Genomic DNA, 1,031 nt, shown 5'->3' on the forward strand with positions numbered 1-1,031 from the left:
TTTTCACTGGCCAATTTTTAAGTACCCCGAATGGCCTCACCCTCATGCCGTTTGCTAACGTGACATTAAACTGAGCGGTCTCAACAGGTGGGTTTTCCCAGGTTTACAGTACTACATGGCTTAGCACACTAACCCCGGCTCCCGTGTCTACGATCCCCTTTCTTGTTGTGTCTCCTAAGGCTAGGACCGGTAACACTACATGCATCTCGGTGCCTTTCCATAAAGCATTAATGTGCAAGGATTTTGGCACAGAGTGTAGCATTAGACTCGGTATTTGTGTTTTTGTGTCCTGATCCTATAGATCCGACGCCTGTTCTCGTGATTCCTCGACCCACTGCTTGAGGTTTCTCCATAGGGTGGGGTGATGCTTAAGTAGGTCTCCTAGGCTTAACGTCACTAGGGTGGTCACTAGTGTGGTGAGGAGGCTGTCGATTGCTCATCCCTCTCCTATGCGGAATTGTCCTGGCCAATGTCCGTGACTAATTTGTGGGCCTTTAGCATCAAGGCTTGCCCTAAGGGGTGTTGTCTGGGGTGCAGTTGCCCTTCCTGATTTTGGTTGAGGGGGTGAGTCTGTCGTAGTCATGTTGATGAGATCCTCGCTCCCGTCCTCTAGGATGGGCTCAGCGTCTCTTAAGTACGCTTGTGCCTCTTTTACCCAGTCCCTCACCTTCTCTATGGCCTCGAGTTGGATCTTCGAATGCGGGTACTCCCCTACCTTGGCACTCCCCTTTTCGGCCATCTTGGGGGCTGAAGTTTCCGTCTCTGCATCCTCAACTTTCTTTCCAATAGGTAGAGTTGTAGTACTCTCAGCTTTCAGTGCGATCTTAGCCTCTTGCCTCCTCTTCCTTTGCCTGCGGCTCTTTTTTCCCGTCGAGGCTACATCGAGGTTGCTAGGCCCTGGTAGTGATATGCCAGCCTGCTTTGTTTGGGCATGGGTCATGACCCGCAATGGGATGGGTGTGGCCTCCCCATCAAGGTTCTCGACGCCAAACAGCCCCAATGGGACCGATGGTACTTAGGCTGAATTTGTA

Source organism: Lygodium microphyllum, chromosome 3 (assembly GCF_053477565.2).
Source record: "Lygodium microphyllum isolate KBCC chromosome 3, Lygodium_microphyllum_v1.1.10, whole genome shotgun sequence".
NCBI lineage: Eukaryota > Viridiplantae > Streptophyta > Polypodiopsida > Schizaeales > Lygodiaceae > Lygodium > Lygodium microphyllum.